The sequence below is a fragment of the Gorilla gorilla genome, chromosome 20 (genome assembly GCF_029281585.2).
Source record: "Gorilla gorilla gorilla isolate KB3781 chromosome 20, NHGRI_mGorGor1-v2.1_pri, whole genome shotgun sequence".
In the NCBI taxonomy this organism is placed as follows: Eukaryota; Metazoa; Chordata; class Mammalia; order Primates; family Hominidae; genus Gorilla; species Gorilla gorilla.
Genome location: NC_073244.2, coordinates 12803496 through 12809495, shown reverse-complemented (window position 1 = coordinate 12809495; position 6000 = coordinate 12803496). Strand labels below are relative to the sequence as shown.

At 43.1% G+C, this 6000-nt stretch overlaps 1 protein-coding gene across 1 annotated transcript in view; it reads left to right on the top strand.

Annotated features, from left to right (window-relative positions):
• Nucleotides 1-4326: 4326 nt before the first annotated feature.
• Nucleotides 4327-6000, top strand: part of LOC101142995 (putative adhesion G protein-coupled receptor E4P) — a 43117-nt gene continuing 41443 nt past the window's right edge. Inside the window, exon 1 of the mRNA XM_031004207.2 lies at nt 4327-4379. The gene's annotated coding sequence lies outside the window, so the exon portion shown is untranslated. The remainder of the gene's footprint in view (nt 4380-6000) is intronic.

The following is a 6000-nucleotide window of genomic DNA, read 5'->3' as shown; positions in this document are numbered from 1 at the left end:
ATGTGTAATACTCATCATGTTAGATCATAATCAGATGAGTTCCTTGTCTGATTTATCTCTGAAAGTGTATTACCTAGCAGGAGATTGGGGTCACTGATTGGGTTTATAATGTTTGTTGAATGAATACATCTGGGAAAGACCGTGTGTCAATCTACTGCACAGCAACAGAACGTTATTCTGACATTCTGTCTCCTGAAGAGACAGTCTTGGTTTTTTTTTTTTTATATCACTCTTTTTTTTTTATATCACTCTTGGTTTTTTTTTTTATACTTTAAGTTCTAAGGTACATGTGCACTCTTGGTTTTATAAATAACGTCATGGGCTGGATGCGGTGGCTCGCTCCTGTAATCCCAGCACTTTGGGAGGCTGAGGCCGGTGGATCATGAGGTCAGGAGTTTGAGACAGCCTGGCCAACATGGTGAAACCCCATCTCTACTAAAAATACAAAAATTAGCCGGGGGTGGTGGCAAGCGCCTGTAGTCCCAGCTGCTTGGAAGGCTGAAGCAGAGAATCGCTTGAACCCGAGAGGGGGAGGTTGCAGTGAGCCAAGATCGCGCCACTGCACTCCAGCCTGGGCGACAGAGCAAGACTCTGTCTCAGAAAAAAAAAAAAAAAAGGAAGCTACTACTGTCTTAAGATAAGATCTGGTCCTGTAAGATGCATAGAGTTATTTTCTATTGTCAGTTCTATTAGTTAAGAAGTTACAAAGCCCAGATACAAGGAGATAAGACATAGACTTCAGCTCTCCAGAAAAGAATGTCAGAAAGTGTGGGGACATGTTTTAATACCATCTCAGGCACCAAACACACTTAGCATAAGAGGTTTGTTAGAAACAAAGATGACAATATTATCTAAGGGCATAATTCCATTGGTGTCCAGTGAACTGGCAAGAAAGATCATACGTACGAGCCACTGAACATGACCTTTTAGGCATCAAGTCTGGGCTGCCATTCCCACAGAGCCCGGGTTCTAAGCTCTGATTCCTATATCCCATTCTTTCCAAGTGGACCACCTACGCCATATTTCCAGCCAATTCACATACTGAACACCACTATTTCAAGGCATGGCAAGTTTGCTGAGAAACAATTCCTCTTAAATGATTGGCAAAGGAGGAAGTGATATTTGTGTTTTGTGATTCAGTTCCACATGTTGGTCAAAGAATGGTGTTTTCTTCTTTTCTTGAAATAAGGGTTTCCTCTTCTATGACAGTTGATAAGAAAGCTAGAATAAGCAGAATCAGGACCAAAGTGTGTATTAATTGGTGACATGGGGAGAAACAGCTGCCCACTCAAATGAGTTAAATGAGGAGGGTTTAATGAAAGGACTGTTTATTTAGGTGAGGGTAGGGCTAAGGGAAATCAACAGAGGATGGTGGGGCACCCTGGGATTAGCAATGTGGGTAATCCAGTGGGATTGTGGGTGCCATTGCTAATGGCACCCTGGGATTAGCAATGTGGGAAGCCAACCACTCGCTGGCTTGAAGGCATGAAGGCAGGGAGCATTTATAAGAACCTGGAAAGGGCTTTAGCCTACAGCAGAAAAACCCAACCTCTGTCCAAATGTGCAATGCTTGCGGGGAAGAGGAAGCTAGAGAAGTAAACACCCCATCTCTAGCTGCATCAGCTGTCTTTTCTTCTTCCAGGGCTAACCCCGGTCAAATCCAGCTTCACAGCAGAGCACACAAGTGCCTCATGATCCAGAACGTACAGGGAAACCTCTCAATGCACAGGGCCAGTTGCAGAAGGATGGAGAACAGGTGTTTTTCACAATTGCCCAAAGTGAATTGTTAAATGCTTGTTAAAGTTTGGGAAATGACCAGACCATAGCAAACATTCCTAGACCGAACATTTGCTCCCTGGGTTTTGAAATGGGCTGGTTTCTGTGACGGTGACAGTGTACTGTACTGCTGTACCGAGGCAAGGTGAGATACCCAACGTAGAGATTGGAGAGGAAGGTCATCAACAGATTCTCCTATCCAACAGCTTTTGCTTTTGTTGTTTCTTAATTTGTTCATTGAGGCTCATGAGTCACGCTGCTGTCTGTATCCCTTTCTGGGACTTATTCAGATCCCTCAAGAGAGACACAGGCTGAATGGATTGGTCAGTCAATATTCAATATACAGAACTGTTTGAAGGTACACTTATCTTCTTGGCCATCTTATAAGTTGTTGTTTGCCATATGGACCAATCCATGTTCCAATCAGCTGTGGTTGGGAGGTAGAGTTAAATAATACCATGTCTGACAACAAGAGTGCAAATAACCTATTCCAGGACACCTTGGGAAGTGTCTCAGTTGGCCTTGGGTGTACAACAAACCATCCTCTCCCCATTGAATTTTTTTTTTCTTAAAATAACAACTATTTCATTTAATTCATGATTCTGTGGTCATTCTTCAGATCTGGGCTGGCTTGTTGGTTCCATTCATACGTGTTTATCAGTTGGTGGGTATGCTGGTTGAATAGATGATCTGACACGGCCTTACCCACACATGTGGTGATTGGCAGATTGGCAACCAAAGTGATGAATTATTGGCTATCAAGCCTTGGTTTCTTCAACGTGGCCTCATACACTCCAGCAGGCTAGCGGTTTTTTTTTTTTTTGCATCCTGTTAGCTGTTGTTTCATTGGCCAAAGCCAGTCACATGGCCAAGATTAGAGCCAGAGACTACACTTAAAGATAAGAGAATTCTTCCATCCCATGGTGCAATCTTTCGCGTGCAGAATTGGGCTATGAGCACACAGAATGCTCAGAATTTCAGGGACTTCCTTTGGGTTTAGGCATTTCAGTTTTACATGCAGACAATTTTGTCTTCAGTACAGCAGACAATTTTGTCTTCAGTACAGCTGACAATGGCAGGCTTAATCCGTCTTTCATTTGTCATTTAAAAGGTGATGCAGCAGGCTGGGCGCGGTGGCTCACGTCTGTAATCCCAACACTTTGGGAGGCCGATGCGGGCAGATCACCTAAGGTTAGGAGTTCGAGACCAGCTTGGCCAACATGGAGGAAATCCCGTCTCTACTAAAAACACAAAAATTAGCTGGGCGTGGTGGTGTGTGCCTGTAATCCCCGCTACTGGGGAGGCTAAGGCAGGAGAATCACTTGAACCCGGGAGGCAGAGGTTGCAGTGAGCCAAGATTGTGCTATTGCACTCCAGCCTGGGTGACAAGAGCAGAAGAAACTCCATCTCAAAAAAAAAAAAAAAAAAGATGATGCAGCAAACATTTTGAGTGGTACATGGAGGAGGTGATTACCAGCCCAGCTATCCATCCATATCTATGTTATTATTTGCATAATTTACTGCATTTACTCTTACGAATTTATAAAAATAAATGGAAAACAGAAAGATGAAGGTGTTAACATTAGGGATAATAAGACCACATTTCATGTATGTAATGAAATCAAGACAAGGAGTAAATTGCTTGATGTGTATTTGGACTTGCCAAATTAGGGCATATTTGCTATATTCATGCTGGATCTTACGAAGATTCTTCTTCTTTTTTTTTTTTTTTTGAGATAGAATCTCGCTCTGTCGCCCAGGCTAGAGTGCAGTGGTGCAATCTCCGCTCACTGCAAGCTCCGCTGCCTCCCGGGTTCACGCCATTCTCCTGCCTCAGCCTCCTGAGTAGCTGGGACTACAGGCGCCCGCCACCACGCCCGGCTAATTTTTTGTATTTTTAGTAGAGATGGGGTTTCACCGTGTTAGCCAGGATGGTCTCGATCTCCTGACCTCGTGATCTGCCCGCCTCGGCCTCCCAAAGTGCTGGGATTACAGGCGTGAGTCACCGCACCCGGCCACGAAGATTCTTCTAATACAAATGAGACAACAATTTCAGAATACCACCCTAATGAAACCATTGAAAATCTTATCAGCCAAGTCTATCAGTGTAATTCTCTTCAATGGTACCATCCCAAAAACCAAGAATATGGATGAGTCATTTTCCCAAGTTGGTCAACTGGAATAGGAAATGAAGCAATACAAAGATATGCTGACTCCTTTCCACACTCTGGCCTTCAACTCTGGTAGTGAAAATTAAATTAAAAGGACCTCTTTGAAGTTGAACCCATATCCTTGGAAGTTGGCTTCACTCTCCATTATCCCTCTCCATTTCCCACTGATCACCATCACCATTTCCCCGTTCATTTTCTGAGGCACTTTGATATGGTCCACCATGATAATGTACCACTTAAACTATGGCAATAGAAAGAGAACTAATAGACCCTGCATTATGCAAACTCCCCAAACAACAACGCAGCCTCCGTGTCCACCCACAAGACTCCTTGAGAAACCGGAGTTCAAGATAAAGAGCGACGTACTTCCTCTTCTGTCAGTTCTGAAAAGCTACCAGACTCAGTGAGAGCCAAGGACTTTTCATCTTTAGGGTAAGTAGTATCTTCCTATAGAAAATAGGAAATATTTTACTTGTGATCATGAATCTAGGAAAAATATTCTGGTTCTGGAAACATTTTCAAGGAGGCCTCATTACACGTCCGGTTACTTTATTTCTTGAAAGCTGCTATGTCGGCTTCTATCTCGCATTCATTTTTCCACTTCTGCTTGGGCAAGGAGTGTGTGTGTTGTTATGTGATAGTCTGAAACCTGCTGGGATGCCTTATCACGCACAAAGAAGGGGGCAATGGTGCATAAAGGGGCTTAAGGTGAACTAGAATGATCAAGATTCAAGAAGAGTCTAAGATGAACATAGCTTATAACGAACGTGTTATGATAAACAAGGAAAACAAGATCTAAAAAGATGAGCGAGTTTCCTAAGTCTGTACGGTGAATTAACAGCTTTTCCATACACCTGACACCCATAATATACACATCAGCACATGTGTTTAAATGCCAGCCTCACAGTCATCATCATTATCATGGTGGAAGGGTTTTGTCCTTTATTCCTGACCAAAGCAGAGAGATTTACATGTCAACTTTTTCAACCGGCTGTTTATGATCCACAGGAGGAGGCTGGTCCTCTTTAGTGGGTAACGACCACCATGGCACCACCTTGGTGGGTAACAACCACCAAGGCAACAAGCAGAAATGAAAACAACTATAATTATAAAATATCAGTTGCTGCAAATAGTGAGTTTCTTTGTGTGTGATCCTTGGCTCAGTTCTCTGTTTCTGCCTCTCTTTCTCTCTGATGTGAAATTCTTTTCTCACAATTGGTTATGGCCGAAAGTCCCCTACAAATCAGCATCCCTAGAGGCCTCGGCTGTTGTGAAAAATCTTACCACCTTTTTCCTTTCAAAATACTCACTTTAGTTAAACTTGTTTCAAATCAGGCCTCAGCAAAGAAATGCCCTTACCTGGACAGGGGTTCTTTTCATTGAGAATTTTCCAGTTATATTTTAGAGTGGACTTTTTGAAGGGTGGAGCAACATGACTCTAAAAAGAAGACAAATTTTGAAAGAGGAAAGGTATCCAGAAAGTAATCAAGCATAACTCCACCAATGGGACACAAGATTCCCACAACAGAAATAGATTTCAGTGAAGTAGTATTGTCTACTGCAGACATTGAAAGTGGTTGGTCTCCTGGTTCTGTACTTAAGGAAAAAGTGGCTGTGGGTGTCTCTAGATAGCCTTTGGTCTCCAGTTCCCCACAGTCCTTATTACATCCCACCAATGGCCTTATGTATTTATGTCGCATGTCTAGATCTTGGTAGACATTGGAGTTTATGACCTTGGTGAGGTGGTTGTGCATGGGCTTTGGACTCAAGCTGACATTGTCCAAATCTTAGCTTTGTATTTTCCTAGCAGCACAATCTTAAGCAAATGATATCATTGTTTTGAACCTCAATTTCCTCATCTGAAGACTTAGGAGATAATTATAAGACCTACATCATGGCCGGGAGCGGTGCCTCACACGTGTAATCCCAGCACTTTGGGAGACCAAGGTGGGTGGATCACCTGAGGTTAGGAGTTCCAGACCAGCCTGGCCAACATGGTGAAACCCTGTCTCTACTAAAAATACAAAAATTAGCCAGGCATGGTGGTACACAC